The following is an 18,549-nucleotide window of genomic DNA, read 5'->3' as shown; positions in this document are numbered from 1 at the left end:
GTTCCATCTGTGTTGTCCATTTTTATTCTTCCTTAACTTCCCACCCACCTGCCCCCTTCCTTTGCTTCTGGATAGATCCAATAGTTGTACAGGAGGCTATGTTCCTTGTTGGAGCTCCAGCTTCCATTCTCCATTTCTACCTTTGGTAATGTCTGTAATAGGTTGCTGTTTTATATCTAGGGGCAGCAAACTAGATCTGAGGGATGTTAAGTCGGTGGGACATTATGGGTATAGGGGGGAGCTTGAGAGTTCTTGGATTTGGTAGAAGCAGCCAAGTCAGATCACCCATCAGTTGAAGAATGAAAATGGACAACACAGATGGAATGTTATGGTGAGTGCATAACTTTTTGTTACGTTAAGAGAATGGCAATGTTATTGTAGTTTTGTGGAAGAAAGGCAAACATCTGACAGCATTACTAGAACAATGATGATTCAGAGGGAAGCAAAAGGTAAGAAAATGCCACTACTGTTGGTGGGTCTGGATACTGACAAAGCATTTGATAGTCTCCTGGGACTTTGAGTAGGTCAGTGGTACAATTTGTATTCCTTGATAGAATAATAAGATTACTTTGAAGGATATATGAAGGTTCAGAGTCCAAAATTAAAGTGAGAGGGTTTTTCTTTGACAGACTTTGTATTAACAGAGAAACAAAGCAGGGATGTTCTTTCTCATTTGTTATTTGCTTTATATTTAGAGCCGCTGACAGAGAAAATAAGGACTGTTAAATTCAAGGATATAAAAAGTATGATAATCAAGAAAAGTTAGCTTTGTTTGCTAATGATATTTTTCACTTGAAAATCCAGAAAATATTTTCTGGAACATTGTTTGACAGTTTGAAGGCCTTTCAGTATATAAGACTAGTGAAGATGCAAAGGCTGTGGTGCTAAACTATGTGTCCACACATGAATTATTTCAGCAATACCTGTATTTATAGAGGTATGATAAGATGAACTGTTTAGGGTAGGGATTAAAAAGGATTCTGTTATAGCAGTTATATATGTGGATGGAGACTAAAACAATCTAAAACATAGAAACTTAAAGCTCTTAATCATGGATAGTAAAATACAAGCAGTGAAGATGTTTAGTTGTTTTACTTTTATATGCAAGTAAGGTGTATTCTTTCCTAAATCAGATGAGAACTTGAGGATATAGAGCTAAAAAAAGTTATTTTGGAGGGAATGAGGGCAAGAGTTAAGTGGAACAAACAGATTTCCCCCCATAGAACAATGTCATTTAGGGTTACCTGATTTGAAGGGGTGCTTTAGAGCTACTCATTTAAGACTGATAGACATAACTCAAATAGAAGGTTATACATCAAAGTGATAAAGGATAATGAAACACTAAGGGAGTCTGAGAAAGGGGATTTTGTGAAAATGTAAACAAATTTATACCAATAGATGTCAAAGCTAGCCAACTGGCTCTGTAATCATTGGCTTAAGATTGTCACTTTTGATATGATACCCCAACCTCATATGCAAAAATGGTGGGGAAAGGGTTGTTTATGGATGGATGTTTCTGGAGTTAGTGGTATGAAAAACAGGCAAGCTGGGTCTGGAATTTACCAGGGGAGATCATCAAAGGAACCAAGTTATTGGGCACAACTCTGGAGGGGAAGGGTAGTGGAGTGATATGAGGTTATGTAGACTTTGGATTGCAGACTTAATTTATTTATCAAGGATTTACAACAGAATATAGGTAAAAAGCAATGGGCAGAGGACAACTAACTGAAAGACCAGCTCTGGTAGAGATTTACTATAGTCTAGGACACAACTACTGGTTAAAAAAAAGGATAACTGTAAGAATCAGTTAGAGGAAGATAGGAAAGGTTGGGAAAAGAGAATGGAAAGGTAGTTTATAAAGAAATTACAGGAAAAGGTCTGTGAGGCTCCCAAGTGTGCAACCAGGTCCAGAAAGTTTAAGATTTTTGCATGGCAATATTTATGTACCTACTTGTATAAGCCAGGTGGACTTCGGGGGATTTTCCGCAAGTAGATGGTAAATGCTGAAGTTGTGAAAGGGGAAAGAGGGGGAGATTGGGAACATTTTTTTGGTAGTGCAATGAGTTGGCATATTTTAAACATTCCATGCAGAGTACTTTGAAGAAAATGTTGGGGGAGCAAATGTTTTTAACTAAGGATGTTAATTCTTTTGAGTTGGACTGTAGGATCTGAATTACCTAGACATTATAAACCGTAATCGTAAATCATAAGTTTAATGCTGATGACTGCCAAAAAACAGTTACAAGAATATGGAAATCAAAATGTAAAACTGTAAATGGAAGTATTGAATATTGCAAAGGAAGTAAACAAGATGGAAGTCGGATCTTTAGAAAACGGAAGGAGTAAATTTCATAGACATAATTGGAAGTTGTGGGATCAATACATGCATAATGTTCACAAAGGGAAATGATGTTTAAGGGAAGGCAGGAAGTGAGCAGTTTATGTAATGTCGGATGGCAATAACAGTAACTGCTTGCACTTTAAAATTATTATATTAAGAGATTTCTCCCAAATGTTTGGCTTTGTGAAGGGTACATTGTGTGCAAGGAATTTAGTAAACTATTTCACAATGGTTTTGTGGGGGGCTGTAGACAGTGGTCATGTGGTGCACAACATTACCCATTTTAACCCATATGTGGTAAGATGGGTAGCAAAGTGGCTGAAAGAACCCACAAAGTGTGAGTTGCTGGTACCTCATCAAAATGTGTGAAGGTGACCATTGATATCCCCTCAGGGCTCTGTCGTGGGACCTCTATTCAGCATTTACTTCTCAGAACTTTAAGCAGAGAGCCAAAATCTCTAACAGTATACAAACTGGAGGTTGTCACCCTCTGACACTCTAACCCTCCAGTATGAACTCTACCTAATAAACTATTGATGCGTTAAAGATAAATGCTAGGATGTGTAAGTATCACTTTTGGTAGGCAACCTTTCCCCTCACCATACTGCATAGACAATATACTACTACAAAACAAAAATGCAGTCGGTCACCTAGGAGCTTTGCTTGATAATTCCATTTATTTTGACCTCATATGACACCAGTTGGCAGAAAATTATTTTGTCTAGTACAGCTAATTGCCTAAGGAATGTAATTAAGGTCTAAAGAGGTTATTGATCCCTTATAACCAGCCTTTTTCAGACTAATTATCACATACAGTGGACCCCCTTTGTTGTGCATCTCATTTTAAACATTTCTAGGAATTACAAAAGCCCCAAAAGTTTCTAACCAAAAAGGTCACTGGTTTAAAGTTTCGGCATCTTATAGAATTTTGAGAGAAGATCTGATCTGATAATGCATCATTAGAGACCCATCTGTCCTGGAATTGCTGCATCTCCACAAGTGCAGTGATGAAAGGACGGATTTATAATCCAGTCTGTCTAGAATAAAGTCCCCCATGCATGTTGAATTGTGCCTTGTACAAATTTACTCCAGGATTGACTGATATGGTCCTTCAGATCAAAGTAGGTGTGGCCTGATGAGGTGAGTCATAAGACTGTATTTATGAATTTAAAAAAAATGCAGCTGTCTTTTTGGCCTAGGTAGTGTTGACTTTCCTTCCTGATAAGGATAGCTAGGTCAGATCCAAAAATGCTGCTTCAGCACTTAAACTCCTGACAGGATCCTTAAGCACTCAAGTCTGACTGCCCTAAATTTGGTAGAGTTGATGATCTAGTACTCATCCCTTACAGGCACATGTTTCGGAGAACTTGCTAAACAGTGATGAAGGCTAGGAAACCTAATACACGGAAATTATACCTAGCAAAATTAAAAATATTCTCCCTTTGGTGCTTGTCCAGAGATCAAGATAATACTACAGCTGAAGCATTACTGGTCTTGAATTATATGACATTACAAAACTGGCCTCTCTTATGCCTCCGTAAAGGTTCATGTATAATTCTCAGCCTTCCTGCCACTTGACCCCCCCCCCCCATATTTATATTGCCTGTTATCAGTGAAACATTCCCTCAAGGATATAACATCTTGTACCACATAGGAGAATCATTACTGCACCATGATAACTCAACTGTATGTTAGGTAAGCCCACCCTGACCTAACCAGATGTTTTGCCCACCTGCTTCTCCCAAGTACTTATCTGGGGAGACTCTTCATGGTGGCTGTCCAATTGCTGATAGAATGTTGAGTTTGAGCCATGTTGTGTACTGATCCCAATTCTTCATCTTCCACAAAGGCTAGTCATGTCTTCACACTAACTCCACATTTATGCCAAAAGTAGTGACTCAGATGTCCCTATATCAGGCCATCTGCCTCCCTCTGTTTTTCCATAATTTTCGAAATAAGAAAGAGAGGACACTACATTCTTTGTATGTGTATAGACAGTTGATTATATTTGGATAGGACAAAAGGTATCTGAAAATTGGAACAACTGTGTCCTTTGCAAAATAAGGGAGGGGTGAAACTGTAAATAAACACTGTAAATAGCTGGCCTACTGTATTTGCTATTGTTACTTCCACAGTATGTTACTACCAGGTTATTTAAGACATAATCCACTAGAACCTCTGCGACCAACACAAAGTAGGGGTTACCCAGTCCATTTTGGAAGCAACTCTTTGGTCCTTCATGTGCACCATTTGTAAACATTATAATCTGTGGGGTTGCATTCAGGGTCAGGGTAGAGTTTGTTTCCCCATCCTACAGGGCCTGCTTTCGTATGTAGCACTGATCTTCGTGTTTCACTGTTGCAGTCATTATAGGTTCATAGGTTCATAGGTTCATACTAGGCTATCTGCCCGAGGGCATTTACAAGCCTAGCCCATAGTTTTGTGGCTTACGCCACCCCTTTTGTATGGGGAACTATACCCATTATTTTGCTGTGCCTCTGTCGAGCAGTGACACTGAGGTAATCCCTGGGGTATATCTGCGATCTCCCATCCATTGGTCAAGATTTCTCTTGAACAAGGCCAGCGAGGTGCTCTGCCTCACATATACCGGGATTTTATTCCACAGCATAGGAGTCTTTGGGTGATGAATCTATCCCTCCAGCACGCCCTATTAATAGCCGTGTCGAGGTTTAAGTCTCCGCCCTTGTGGCTCTGACGGATCTAGATTTTTGAGGTGAAGCATATTCATCAAATCTGGGTTTGACATGGCCTTGTATGTTAGGCAAAGGTCACCTCTGAGCAAGCGTGGCGACTGAATAGAGCTGGAGTTCTTTCAGTCGGGCAGCATAGGACAGATGTTTGAGACCCTTTATCCTTTTGGTGAGGAACTTTGTGGCCTCTCCAGCTGCTGCAAGTGTCGGGTCAGATACATTCCGAATGGGGCATTGTACTCAATCATTGGTCTGATGAGTGATGAGTATAGGGAGACTATGACCTCCCTTGATCTAGATGAGAATCCCTTCATGATAAGGTGGGCAATGTAGAAGGTCTTCCTAACTACTTTAGCTACATGGGTGTCGAATGACAGACTACTATCAACCTGGGTCCCCAGGTCCCTGATAACTTCTTCTGTGCTCAGTGGATTACCACCTATTTGGTAGCTAGGGGTAACCTTGTTTTTCCCGAAGGGTATGACTATGCATTTTTTGGCATTTAACTTTAGGCCATGGCTCTGGCACCAGTTATCCGTTTCTGTGAGACCCTTATTTGGGTAATCTGCTGGCAGTTTGCCCTCAGTCGGCCTGAATAACAAAGTCTTGGGTCCTGCGTCGGTTGCTGTCTCCTCTTCCATGAAGTCAGGTCGTCAGGGGTATAAAACATGCAGCTGACGCCATTTTAATCAGTCTTTCTTGCCGTGCGGTGCCCAAAGCAGAAGCAGTTCACAAGTGCCGGTCGCCCGACTCCTGCAATTTTCGTTTTCGAGTTTCAGAACCAAAGTCTTCAAACTAAAGCTAAGTACCCCATTGGGGAAACTTTTTCTTGCTCCTTACCGATGTCAGTAAAAGTTAATAATTGCATTACTTGTGGGAAGCAAATACCTCATAAGGATTTTCATTTGTACTGTATTCCTTGCCTAGGCCCTGATCACAACGTGCCTTGCTGTCAGTTTTGTGTTAAATTTAACCAATGCACTATTAAGCGTCAGTATATTTTTGCTTCTAAATATTCTGGCTCAAGATTTAACTACCCTGAAATGTCATCGGTTAGCAATCCGACTACCGGAGTTCACAAAAAACGGAAGGAAAAAGACAGAGACAGACCATCGTGGTCCAAAACAGACGACGAAGCTTCTCCTAAGCCAGTCGCCCGTACTCAATGAGGCGCTTTCGCAGCCCCTGATTCCTGCTACTTTTAAGTCGCAGGCCTCTACCGAGCCCCATTCGGAGTCCAGTATGCCGCGAGATTCGCAAAGTATTGAACCCGCGGATGTCTCTCCCCTGGATGGTTCCGGAGCCTCTGAGCAGGCATCGGCTTCTGAGGTTGTTTTCAGGTCTCAACATTTTTATATTAAATAGATGCCATCAACAAAAACAGTCAAAAACAACTATGTCTAAAAAACAGATGCATGAGCCACGTGCTCAGGCCCCTATGCCTAAAAAACAAATGATCAAAATGGCTGAGGATTTAATTACCTTGATCATGGCTTCCCAACCCCCCCTTGCTAAGAGGCCTAGGCAAGGCACTGATTATGAATCTTCAGATCAGGTTTCCATTTCTTCTGATTCCTCTTCTGATCAGGAATTTTCTATTCCACCTTATGAGGATTCTGATGCAGAGGAATCTATCCCATCTACATCTCCTCCTGAGGATTACTCTTTTGGAGAGACTTTGCATACTTTAAGGGAACATTTTCACTGGGAGAGTCAGGACTTCTCTGAATCAAAAAAGAGGCTTAGGGATTTCCTTCTCCTTCCTCAGCATAGGCTTTTGGCAGTACCTCCTGTTGTAGACATTGTTGATGATATGTTCTCTGAATCAAGCATGGCTCCTGATTCCTTGCCTCCGGCTCCTAGTAAGCCAGACAGATATTACAGGATTCCCGACTCCTACAAATTTCTTTTCAAAAATCCTGCTGCTGATCCTGAGACTATTTTTCAGGGTCCCAAGGGTGTAAAGGCTTCTACAGCTAAAAATCCCTACCCCTTCCGATAGAGATTCCAGGGCGCTGGATAGATGGGCTAAGAAGGTTTATACGTCTGCAACCTTGGCAATTAGGGCTTTAAACTACCTGTTTCATATGCTTAAATATCAACAGCATGTTATGGGCTTACTGAAACAGAAAATGATATTGATTTCTGATTGTGTGGAAAATAGAGTTACAGGATTTATTGCATTCAGCAGAACAGGTTGGAAAGCATACTCTGCAATGTGGTTTTGATTCCTTGGAGGCCTCTTGTAGGGCTGCCGTTACTGGATCTGTGATAAGGCATGCCTGGCTCAAGGAGCAAAATCTGCCTGATCATGTTAAAGCTAAATTGTTGGATGCCCCTTTGCAGTATGATACTCTGTTTGGTAACAGGGCAGAAGAGGTTTTAAAGAAAATGGAAGACAAAGCTAAATCTATGCAAACTGTAAAAGATTTCTTGCAAGTGCAGCCACCCAGGTTCAGTAGGCACTGGCCTACTAAAAATTGGTCCTTTCCTGTGTCCAACAGAGCCACTCAGGGCAAACCTAGGCGCTCAAAAGGCTCCAGATATCAATCACAGGGATCTTACAGGTCAAAGCAATGGGGTGCCTCCACCTCCAAATCTGGAGGTAACAAAGCACAGCCCTACAGTAAGCAGTCTCAATGACTTTCCTCTACCATCTCCAAGCACTTATCTTTTGGAAGCCCCCTTGGGGGGGAAACTAACACTTCATGCTCAAAATTGGCAGGTAGTAACCCAGGACAAGTGGGTATTAAACATAGTATCCCAGGGGTACAGATTTCATGTCCATACTTTGCCAATTCCAAACAGATGGCCGGATCTGCCACAAAACCAGTGGGCAGAGGCCCAGAAACAAGTCATGTCCCTTATGGATATGGGGGCTATTCAGCTGGTACCAGAAAAGGAAAAAGGACAAGGATTTTATTCAAGACTGTTCCTGGTACCCAGAAAAGACAATTCATGGCGTCCAGTACTGGACTTACCAATTTTGAACACATTCCTGGACATTTCAAAATTCAAGATGCTGACTTTACAACCGCTACTGCCTATGCTAAGCAAGAATGCTTGGTTAGTAACTCTAGACTTAAAAAAGGCATACCTGCATATCCCCGTAAGGGAATCTTGCAGAAGATACCTCTGCTTCAAAGCAGGTTTTTTGCATTACCAATTCTCTGCATTGCCCTTTGGCTTATCTACTGTGCCCAGGGTCTTTACAAAGTGCCTGGCACCAGTAATTGCATTCTGCAGACAAAGAAACATTCAAATTTATCCTTATCTAGACGATTGTCTCATTCAGGCAGAGGACAAGGACATGGACGCTCTTCTTCAACATCTGGCATTTGTAAAAAGGCTTCTAGCATGCCTAGTGTACACCATAAATGAAAAGAAATCACAACTGGTACCCTCTCAAATAATTACATTCCTGGTTGCAAGCTTAAATATAACTGCTCAGATGGCTTACCTTACGCCAGACTAACAAATACAATTGACAACATATTTCAATCAAATGGCAACAAAAATCCAGTTATCTGCAAGACAAATTCTGCAGGCTTTGGGGTTCATGGCATCCTGCATTCTACTAATTCCATATGTGAGACTGCATATGAGGAAACTTCAATGATACCTAAAAAGTTTATGGATTCAGCATCGTCACAGCCTGGAAACAATGACTCCTCTCATTCCCTGCCTACAACAGGAGTTTCTTTGGTGGGCAAAGACATGTCACCAAAACAAGGGACTGTCATTCACTCTACCCCCTGCCACCCAGACCCTAACTACAGATGCATCAGACTATGCTTGGGGGCCCATCTGGCAGGGAGATGCATTCAGGGCAAATGGAGCCCAAACCAAATGCATCTGCATATCAACCAGAAAGAAATGCTAGCTGTTTAGAATGCTCTGACAGCCTTCAAGGACTTACTTCATCCAGGACAACTACTGATAAGGATGGACAACACCATAGTTATGTGGTATATAAACAAGCAGGGGGGTACCCATTCCTACCCCCTTTGCAGACTAGCCATGGCCTTGTGGAACACAGCCCTGACTTACCAAATACATCTTCAATCTCAATTCCTGCCAGGAAAGCAAAATACTCTGGCAGACGACCTAAGAAGAAATCTTATGGACCTGCATGAATGGAAACTGGATCCACAAAGGGGAAGCCCAGACATAGATCTGTTTGACTCTCCCCAAAACTATCAGTTGGACAAATTCTGCACAAGAACTCATCACAAAAAAGCATGGAAAGTGGATGCTCTATCCTTCAGCTGGAAAAACCTATCAGTCTATGCCTTTCCCTCTCTGCCGCTACTCTCCAAGGTCTTACTAAGTCAGACAGGAAAAAACAAAAATGATTCTAATTGCTCCGGACTGGCCTCGCCAACACTGGTACCTGCTTCTAAGGAATATGTCACACCTTCCTCTGTGGTACTTGCCTCAGACACCTCATCTACTGTCTCGGCAGAAATATCAAATTCTGCGCACTCATCTCCAAACTCTGAATCTTGCAGCCATGGCTAATCAACTAATTATTCAAACCACATCTCTCAGTAAACCTGTGAATGGATGTCATTTTGGAAGCCAGAAGGCCTAGTACTAGAAGATCTTATACTGATAAATGGAAGAGATTCTGTGCTTGGAACCAAGCACAAGGAATAGACACAGCAAGGCCCAATATTCCTCAGATTTTACAATACTTAACTGAGATGCTTGACAAGGGCCTATCCTTTTCTTCAATAAAAATCCATGCCTCTGCCATCTCGGCTCATTACAACACAGAGCCTCCCCTCTTTTCTCATCCACTGCTAAAACAGTATCTCAGAGGGGCCAAAAATTTAAGGCCTCCCAGGGGAGCACCAACCCCTGCATGGGACCTCAATTTTGTGCTGGAAAAACTCACTCTGCTTCCTTTTGAACCAGCAGCTACTGTGGATATAACATTTCTGTCTTGGAAGATAGCTTTTCTTTTGGCAGTCACTTCAGCTAGAAGGGTTTTGGAACTACAGGCTCTCATGGCAGTGGAGCCTTTCATTATATTTTATCCGGACAGGGTTACCCTCAGGACCAACCCTTCCTTTATGCCTAAGGTGGTATCCAGTGTGGCTCTTAAACCAGACCATTCATCTGCCAACTTTTTTCCCAAATCCGCAGAACAAGGGGGAGCGGATTCTGCATTCATTGGATGTGCACAGACCACCAAGATTCAACTTAAACAGGACAAAATCTCTAAGAAAGTCTGAGCAACTACTGATAGCATTTGCTGCAGGATCAGAGGGGAAGGCTATATCAAAGCAGACTATTTCTAAATGGATAAGCCACTGCATTAGTTTCTGCTATTTGCACCATGGTAAACCTGTGCCCAAGGGGATCAGATCCCATTCCACCAGGGCTGCCTCTACTTCAGCAGCTTTTCTCAGAGGGGCCCCAACCAAAGACCTTCTAGAAGATGCTACTTGGAGCTCTGTTCGTACATTCACAAAGGATTATCATTTACCTCTCTTCTCTAAGTCTAGGACAGGCTTTGCCACTGCAGTCCTGCAGGGCCTTATAGCTGCTGGACTAATGCTGTTTAGTTCCATCCTCCCATCCATAGCTTTGGGATTCTACCCAAATGTAATGACTGCAGCAGTGAAACACAAAGAACATAATACAGTTGTGTACACTTGCCATAAATGTAGATGTTCGAGTGTATTCACTGTTGCAATCCGGGTTACCCACCCACCATCCCCCATTCTATACCTTTTCTTTCCTTCACTGTACTCAAAAGCCTTTGTGGTGTATTTGCTTTTAGTTGATGGTAAACTTTGTTTCTAAGGTGCATTTATATATTTACAGTTTGTTTATATATTTTTGCTCCCCATTTGGGGGGCATCCCACATCTGGGGCAAGAAAAACTGATTAAAATGGCATCTGCTGCATGTTTTATACCCCTGACGACCTAATGTCTTGGAAGAGGAGACAGCAACTGACGCAGGACCCAAGACTTTGTTATTCAGGCCGACTGAGAGAAACCTGTCAGCAGATTACCCAAATGTAATGACTGCAACAGTGAATACACTCTAACATCTACATTTATGGCAAGTGTACATAACTGTACTTTATGGCCAGTCACCCATAAGTCTAGTGCTCTGATTGTTATCTCTTTGATGGGGTCTGCAACAGTGAATACTATGATGAGCAAAGTACAGTTGTGTTAGGCTCTTAGAGTAGTTGTAGATATCTTAAGTGTATTCACTGTTGCATTGCACAATTCCTCTCACTGTAACATTTTCTTCACCACTGAGCATCCTAGGTTTGGGGTAGGTACCATTTCTTATCCCCTCCTTCCTTCCTTTCCTGTCCCCCTACCAATGAACCTTTTCCTGTAGATCTTGCTTAGTACCCAAAGAGGGAGTTGTGGCCTTGTGGATAGCTTTTTTGTCTGAAGTTATCCCCCATGTCTTGTGCAGTGTTGCTTTGATTTATGGGCCATGCTCCTGGACAATTGATTGCAACTAGGGCAGTTATTTCCCATTCTGATACTCAATTTTTGAGCTAGACCAAGTGAATTCTTGTTGCTGATTATGGCTTTTATCCTTGATGCCAAGGAATGTGGTATAGTTTCTTTTGGTAAATCTAGCAGTACCTTTGATTACCATGTTGATAATGTTCCACTTAAATGAGGCACAGCCGTCGAGGACTTTGGTACCTTTGACAACAGGCTTCTCTTTGATTGCCATGTCTCAGTGGTGTTTTGAACATCCTTCTACCTTGCAGTCCTTATCTGTCACCATATCTTCTCGAGATCCATACAAGTTATAATCTTTTTTTATTCCTCCCTATTTAGGCTTATTGTTGAATACAGTGCCTCTTTTGGCATGTACCTCACTAAGCACCTCAGCCAATTTGAGTGACCCCAATGTTTTCTCAGAGAAAAAATCTCTGATCTCAATACCCTTAGCTACTCTGATGGAGTAAAAGCTCTACCCAGTGTCATATAGACTCCTGACAGTTGAACTCTGTTTAGCCTTCTGTTCTTTGAGTGATGCAGCACTCTCGGAACTCCTTCTCCTAAAATGAGCCCATGGTAAAGCAAACAAACGCCACACATTCGAGACTTAAACTACATTACCAAATGGCATGACAGGTACTTAACCCAGCATGTTCCCCATTTGTGGAATAGGCTACCCTTGCATGTAAAGCAAAGTATTCCGTAGCAGCTTTGAAAAAATGTGGACGACTGGATGAATGACCACAATTATTTACATGGGGTAGATGAGGAAAACCTACTTTAAGGAGGACATTTAGTCTCCCATCAGTACTGTGCTATTTCAGCAATTGTCTCTATTGGTTTCCTTGGCTGCAGGCTTAATAAGAATAGGAGACGCCATGACTGGAAACTGAGTTGGAGAAATGAGCCCTATGAAGCAGCATATTAACCACTGCATCATTGAATTTGGTTCTGATTTATTGGCAACACTTGTCATCCATGCACACACTGCATATATATTTTTTCTGCAGAAAGAAGCATTGCTGTTTAGTATTTGCCCCTCCATGTGTTGCTGTGATCCCTGTTCTCAAAAAAAAAAAAAAAAAAAATGCCCAGAAAGAGCGAGTTAGTTTGTTGGCATCCTGCAAGAAATTTCTTAATTGACGTCATCAGAGTCATAAGAATCTCACTGCAAGGAAAGCATGCTCTTTTGTTGATGATCCTGCATGGCTGTCGAGAGATCAGCAATAAGTAGTGGAATCATTTGTATGTAAACAAGTGATGATTGCTTCGGCCATTGGTTTACTAGGCATAACATGCTGCTGTGTGACAGGGCAGAAATAAAGGAAGATGGCATGATAATTATAGGATGTCATTTTACTTCTGGATTCGGACTCTAGTCATATTTTTTCTTATTAGTTTAGAGTACTTGTTTCTTAAGGGATGGAAAGTATTTTTTTTAATACCAGTCTTCTTACTTGACCAAAGCAACAAGTAAGAAGATCACAGAGAATAGCTACTTGGGCAAAAACAGAGACCTAGGCAAACCAGTCTCCACTATGTAATACCTCAAGCTTCCTTTGAAGGTGGCCCTTGGGAAATGCATAGTGGATACCTTGTGAACATACAACTGTTCAGCTACAAATTAAAAAATGGAAAGTCAATGATGCCCTTCTATTTCATCTGTTGCAGTATTCATTACATGAGGGAGTTCCCCTCTGTAGGTGACCCGATGTCGCCAGTACAGCCTTCTATTACTTTAGTGTGTATGGTATGGCACACACAGGCTAGGACTGGACATAACCATAAAAGTGACGCACAAATGCACCATCTTCAGAACTTCTCTGCTGCCAGATATGAATGCCAGATTCCACGGAGTCATTTATGATTCCTCAAATTGCAGATAAGTGCCCCATTGGGGAATTTTTTTTTAATATTTTACTACTGTCTTTGGTTAGGGTTCATGTCCTCCAAGGGCAAGTGCCAATGATGTATGACAAATTCCATACAAGGATAGCCACCCTCAGTGCCTGTTGTGCCTAGGCCCAAGCCACGACCACAAAATCTGCTCTATTAAAGGCCTGAACGTTCTGCTCTGCCTCTGGATACCAACGTCTCTCTTGAGGCAGAAGAGAGCCCAGAGACAAGCCCGGTTCACAGTTCAGATCCACAGGCTGAGCCTGATGTCCAGGCCACCATGGATCCCAGCATAAGCACATCTGCAGAGGCTGAGAAAGCATCCGTTTCAAATGTCTGAGGGGAACCATGTCTCATGATAACGAAAGGCCCTAAGGAGATTCTTCAGATCCTTGTTAGGGAAGTGGTAGATTCTGACCTGATAAAATTTAGACCTCCGTTGGGGCCTTCCACCCTACATAGGGCAGACTTGCATGCAAAAAAGAAAGAAAAAAGCAAGTACTAGTCTCCACCAAAATAAAGTACTAGCGACTGGTAACAATTCTCTCAGGGCCTTTTCAATGCCCTTATGTCTCTTAGGCCTCACAGCTCCCTCTCCCAGTACTGCTTCTTCACTTAAAAATACTAAGGAAGAGGTGTTTTCAAGGGAGACATCTCTGGCCTACTCTTCATAGATCCCCTTCCCCCCTGTTTTGTGCATCCCAGAAGAGGAATCCAATGGAACAGATTCACCTATGGAAGACCTTTCCTTTGGAGAGACTCTAGTTAAAATCAGAGACTGTTTTAAGTGGGATGGCTCCCAAGTATCTGAAGCATAAAAAAAGATACTATGAGCTACTACAGGTGGAATCACATGGTGCATCTGCCATTTCTCCTGTCTTGCTTGCCTTTTCAATGCCTTTGCCTCACCTTCATAGGCAGCAGATTTCCAGCTACCTACCCCAGGAAACCAGACTGCCTCTATGTGGTTCCAGAAGACTGCACGTTTCTCTTCAGATGCCCTAATGCGGACCCTTCTGTTATTTCTGTGGCTTCTGACAAGCCATCAAGATTGCTGCCATGCACTACCCTCCTACCATCAGATAAGGATAGCAGGATCCTGGATAGAGTAGGCAAAAAGGTGTGTACACTTCTGCCAGTCTAGCTTTTAGGTCCATTAACTACCAAACACACATGACTAAATTCACTTTAGAGCTTATGTCCAAACTTTCACAGGTAATTGAAGTATCTGACTCACAAAATAAGATCTTGGCTACTAATTTGCTTGGTGTATCTTCTCAAGTAGCATGCTACTCCAAAAAAATGCAACTATGATGTTGTAGAAGCTTCCGCCAGAGCAGCTGCTTCTGGATTAAAATTAAGAAGATTCTCTTGGCTGAGACTCCAGCCCTTACCTGAGGACATAAAAAACAAACTTACGGATGTTCCTTTGGACAACTCTGCCTTGTTTGGCCCTGCAGCTGCTAACTTCAAATTATTACAAGAAAAGGGTAAGAAATTGAAACATATCTTTGTTTCCCCAGTACCCAAATTCCAAAGAAATTATCCTGCAAAACCTGTGCTTGTGCATAGGCATTCACATCACCTACAACCCAGAACAAAAAAGAGTGACAGGAGACCACAACAGCCTAGGGCCTCTCCAGTAACTCCACCATCTAAGGCTGTTTCCAGACAAGCCATCCTCTCTCTGACTCTTCCCTCCTCTCACCCACATCCCACTTTTTCAGCACCTTCACCTGTCCCTACCAGTCTATGAAAGCATAACCCAAGACTCCTGTGCCCTCCCCATTGTTTAAAAAGGGTACTTTGTGGGGGTCACATACCCTCCTTCATGGGCATCTCTCAACCTCCCAGGGAGCCAAATACCTTTCTTCCCAGAGGTTCTGTCAGAACGAATGAACCAAGGGACCATCCAGAGTGTTCCCAAAAAACAAATAGGAAAAATATTTTATTCCAGGTTGTTCCTAGTGCCCAGGAAGGAGGGCCCCTGGAAGACCTATCCTAAACCTGTCCCATCTCAATACCTTTTTAAGGGTACCCACTTTTCCGCATCCTGACCCTACAGACTCTCTTCCTACTTATTCTGCCTCAAGCCTTCCTGATTACACTGGACATCAGAGACATATCTGCTCAACCCCATCCACCCCAATCACAGGAAGCTTTTACACTTCTCTGTATCATCATGGCATTTTCAGTTCTGTGCCTTGCCCTTTAGACTTTCTACCACTTCAAGAGTCTTCACCAAATGCCTAGCTCCTGTGATTGCCCACTGCAGACTTCAGGCCATACACATTTTTCCTTATCTGGATGACCTACTCCTAGCTACCTCCACAAAGGAGTTGAAATGAAATATTTATTTAGTCTGAAGAAGCTGATACACTGGTGTCAGTGAAAGCGCTTACAAGAATAAAGTGTTGAAGAATCCGTTGCCTGCTCGTTTTTTCGTTTACTTGGAATGAAATATTGCCTTTAGTGTCAATCTTCTACAAAGTCCTAGGTTCACCATAAAACTTAAAGAAATCTGTTCTCACCCCTTCACAGGATAATATTTTCCTTGGATGCAGGATACAAACAGACCTTATGAAAGTGTCTGTACCTCCACAGAAGGTACAGGACCTCACCCTTTACTTCAGAAATCTTCTGCTGGTTCACCACATTGCAGCCAGAAAATTCCTCAGGGTTGTGGGCTCATGGCATCCACCATTTCCATGCTCCCCTCAGCCTATTTCCACATGAGGAAATGGCAGTGTTATCTAAAGTCAGTTTGGATGCAACACCAGCACCCCCTTGAATTCTCCGTTTCTCTCATCGCCTGTCTGAAGAGAGAACTTCAGCGGTGAATTCATCAAGTGTCACTCAACCTAGGACTGCACTTGCACCGTCCTTCTCCCCAAGAGATATTCACAGATGCCTCAGACTTGGGCTGGGGAGCAACCTTTGGCCACCTGAGAGCAAAAGGGTTCTGTAAGGGAGATCAGGGCACTGCTATTGGCAATGCAGGCCTTCCATCCCCTATCCCAACCAGGACCTCTAAAGCTGTTCACAGACTATATGACAGTCCTCTGGTATGTGAACAAATTGGGGGGGGGGGGGAGCCAAATCCTATCTATTGCGCAGGCTAGCTCTTCAGGCTTGGGAGCTGGCAATAAAATTTCAAGTGACCCATCAGGCAATGTACATCCCAACCTCACAGAATTGTGTGGCACACACAATCCCACAAACAGTGGGGTATTCCTCAAGCATACCTCTTTGCCTACCCCATAAACAGAAAACTCCCACAGTTTTGTGCTAGAGAGCATCATCTTCTAGTCTCAAAAGTGAATACCCTTTCTTCCTCTTGGAAGGGGATGTTTCTGTATGCATTTCTTCCTCTTCCCCTCATTCCAAAAGTCCTTTCCAGAATTCAGCAGGACAACCCAAAAATCTTGCTGGTGACTCCCTTGTGGCCAATATAGCACTGGTTCCCTGTCCTCCTACATTTAGCCAAGGGCAATTACCACAAGTTACCTCACAGACCTTCTTGCACAAGACAAAGGGACCCTCATCTATCCCCACCTGTTGACTCTCCAATACTAATTCCTTTCAGACACACATTCTGTGAGGATATGCTTACAGTCCTGCAGGAGCCCGGGAATCCAAATACCAGAAAATTTTATTTAGCCAAATGGGCAGAGATTTTCACACTGTTGTCTGAAATGAAACCAGGCCCCACTGACAGTAGAAATCCCCTGTTTTATCTTATTTGTGTGAATTGCTCAGTGCTGGCTTGGCTTACTCTTCAGTGAAAGCCCATATGTCAGCCATATCTGCCTCGTATCTCCCCCCTTAGCTAGCAGATTTGAGGCTAAACAATTTCTTAGAGGCGTCCTACACATTAGACCTCCCAGAAAACCTATTCCACCTCCCTGGGATTTTAACTCTGTTTTGGAAAAACTGACTCTCCCACCCTTCGAGTCAGCTTCCTCAGCATCTCTGCAGTACTGTTCCTAGAAAACTGTGTCACTTCTAGCCTTAACTTCACCCAGATGAGTGTCTGAGCTACAGGCCCTTATGGCATCTCCACTCTTTCTGTTCTCCCACAAGGACAATGCTTCCCTGTACACAGACCCTTCATTTATGCCTAAGGTACTCTATGACCTGTCTTTAAATCAGTCCATTGACTTACCTACATTCCACACACACACACACACACCCCCCCAGAACCCTAGTGAGCGGGTGCTCCATTCTTTAGATGTCCACAGCCAACTTAGATTTTATTTAGACAAAAAAGCTGTTAAAACGTCAGATCAGCTTTTTGTTTCTTACCATCCCAGGGCCCAGGGGCGGCTGGTGTCCAAGCAGACTATCTCCACCTGAATTTCCAAGGCTATTACCTTTTGCTACACTCACCATGGTAAGACTCTGCCTTCCTCTGTTAGGGCTCACTCCACCAGGGCTGTTGCCTCTTTTGGGGCCTTTTTCAAGGGATTGGATAGTAACTCAATTTTTGAAGCAATTACATGGACCTCAGTCACCAAATACTACAAATTAGGTAACCTCTAAATCTAGAGCAGGGTTTGCCATAGATGTACTCCAAGGGTTCCTGGAAAGCTCCTTGGCCGCACCTTCCTCCCTTACTTCATGAGCTTTGGTATTCTCCCTCTTGTAATCAATACTGTAACAGCGAAGAGAAGGACATGAATCATTATGGTAAGATTTTGCAGAACTATTCTTTATCTTGCCTGATCCAGGAGCAGTGGTTATTTTTAACCTTCCTGTAGCTAACCCTTGCATGCCATAATCTCTTCTGTTTTACCATTTTTACCAGACCTGTCTCAACTGCTTCTCCCTACCCCAGCTTCAACCCAACCCACATCCAGGGTCTGTGAGGAGATTAATAATGTTGATGCAACAGCATACTGCTGTTGTGGAGTGTGCCGTAACCACCCCAACTCCTCGCCCCTTGTGAGTTCTGCTATGACTGCTTTCGGGAGGTGCATATGTGTTTCCACATGTAAGCAACCTCTTGACCAAGGAGTATACTGCTTGCAGCTTGGAATTTTGCCAGACTGTTAATGCTGCTATTACAATGAAGCCAGGCTACCAGCTTGCATGGCCACTCACTTCCATCC

General features: G+C 42.8%; 1 protein-coding gene across 1 annotated transcript in view; it reads left to right on the top strand.

Annotated features, from left to right (window-relative positions):
* The window catches only part of NUP107 (nucleoporin 107), a gene marked incomplete in the record, with an annotated part of 1,716,438 nt that overhangs the window by 494,589 nt on the left and 1,203,300 nt on the right, over positions 1-18,549 (top strand).

Source organism: Protopterus annectens, chromosome 11.part0 (assembly GCF_019279795.1).
Source record: "Protopterus annectens isolate FY-2018-M chromosome 11.part0, PAN1.0, whole genome shotgun sequence".
Taxonomy (NCBI): Eukaryota; Metazoa; Chordata; order Ceratodontiformes; family Protopteridae; genus Protopterus; species Protopterus annectens.
This window is presented reverse-complemented; position numbering and strand designations above follow the sequence as displayed.